At 49.5% G+C, this 1979-nt stretch overlaps 1 protein-coding gene across 1 annotated transcript in view; it reads left to right on the top strand.

The window, feature by feature from the left end:
* OGA (O-GlcNAcase) overlaps positions 1–1979 on the top strand; it is a 104420-nt gene that overhangs the window by 25178 nt on the left and 77263 nt on the right. The gene's annotated exons all lie outside the window — the stretch shown is intronic.

The following is a 1979-nucleotide window of genomic DNA, read 5'->3' as shown; positions in this document are numbered from 1 at the left end:
GTCTGAGAATTTTTAATTATACAATACTTAAGCTTGATTGACATCAAATTGGGAGACCCCTTTAACATGGTGATAAGCCCCCTAGTGTTGCTGAGTGGATGATCCAGCGGTTTGTGTCGGGATTTCTATGGCGGCTGCAGATTACGCTGGGGCGGCTTTTCTCTTGGAAACTAGATCAGCCGTGGTGGGTTTTATTGGCCATTCTTACTGTTTAGCTCTTGTGAAAGCTGCCCCCCACCCCTAGACATAATAAGGGTCTATTCACACGACCGCAAGTGCTTTGTGGTCCGCAAAAAGGTGGATCCGCAAAACACGGGTACTGGCGGTGTGCATTCCGCATTTTGCGGTACGTACACGGCCAGCCCTATGATAGAAATGCTACAAGAGTAGGACAAGCTCTATCTTTTTTGCGGGGCCGTGGAAAGGAACTACGTATACAGACAGCACGCGGTGTGCTGTCTGCCTCTTTGGCGTCCCCGTTGGAATGAACGGGCCCACGCCTGTTTCGCAAAATAGCGGAACAGATACGGACCCAGAAATACGGGCGAATAAACCCTAACCTGAACATCCAGATGAGCTGTGTGTACAGTCAGCTTAAAGCCTCTTGCACACGAACGTCGTGCTGCGGTCCGCAAATCCGGAGATGTGGAATGGTGCGGAACGGAAGCACGGAACGGAACCCTACGGAGTGCTTCCGCAGGGTTTCGTCCCGTACTTCCGTCCCGCAAAAAGATAGAACATGTCCTATCTTTTTGCGAAACGGCCGGATGGCGGACCCATTAAAGTGAATGGGTCCGCGATCCGCTGCGGCTGCCCCACGGACGGTGTTCGTGCATTGCGGCCGCAGCACGACCACGGGGTGTACACGTTCGTGTGCAAGAGGCCTAAAGGGAAAGTCCCCCAAAAAGTCATCTTATGATGGGGTGGGGTTCTACAGAAGATGTAAGTCTGGACCCCAAACCCATTACTAATACTCAATACACAATTCCCAAAATATGCTAATTAGCTCTCATCCAGAAGGAAGAAAACCTTCTCTCTAATGCCAGGGGTAAAGGGGTTTTCCAGTTACTGCAAAAAATAAATAACACCAGCATTCAACCTTACTACATTATGTAAGGCCTCATGCACACGACCGTAGTTCGGGTCCGCATCCGAGCCGCAGTTTTTGCGGCTCCTCGGGTGCTGACCCATTCACTTCAATTGGGCCGCAAAAGATGCTGTCCGCATCCGTTGCTCCGTTCTGTGGCCCCACAAAAAAAAAAAATAGCATGTCCTATTCTTGTCCGTTTTGCGGACAAGAATAGACATTTATACAATGGGCCGCCCGTTCCGTTTCGCAAATTGCGGAAGGCACGCGGCGGGTTACGTTTTTTGCGGATCCACGGTTTGCGGACCGCAAAAAAAACGGAACGGTCGTGTGCATGAGGCCTAAGTCAGATAGTGACGTTCTGAGTGCGTTTTGACTCCTCCGGGATAACTGTGACCCTAAAGCCTCATTCACTCGTCAGTGTTCGGTCAGTGATTGTGAGCCAAAGCCAGAAGTGGAGGCTACACAGACATAAGGTATAAGGGAAAGATCTGCTCCTGTTCTGTGTTCAGAGCCGCACCTGGTTTTGGCTCAAAATCACTGATGGAAATCACTGACCGTGTGAATGAGGCATAACCCTGTCTTCACATCCCAGCACAAGACTCCCAGGGACTGTCTGTAGCATCACCTTCCCCTCCCAGGTGGAACATCACAGATCCAAGCAGGCTCACCAGCCTCATTCACACTTCAGTGCAGTGAATACTAATGAAGATGTCTTGGGGTAGGGGACCTCTTCCACATATACTTTAATTAAAGAAATTATTTAACAGGTTTTCATCAGGATTAGAACTCAGGACCTTCTGTATGGCAGGCAGAAGAGATACCATTACACTACAGACCTGTTCTGGTGGAAGAGCTGCATTTTCTATGCTTAGAAAGCTATTTTCTTCAC

Source organism: Bufo bufo, chromosome 6 (assembly GCF_905171765.1).
Source record: "Bufo bufo chromosome 6, aBufBuf1.1, whole genome shotgun sequence".
Classification (NCBI taxonomy): domain Eukaryota; kingdom Metazoa; phylum Chordata; class Amphibia; order Anura; family Bufonidae; genus Bufo; species Bufo bufo.
This window is presented reverse-complemented; position numbering and strand designations above follow the sequence as displayed.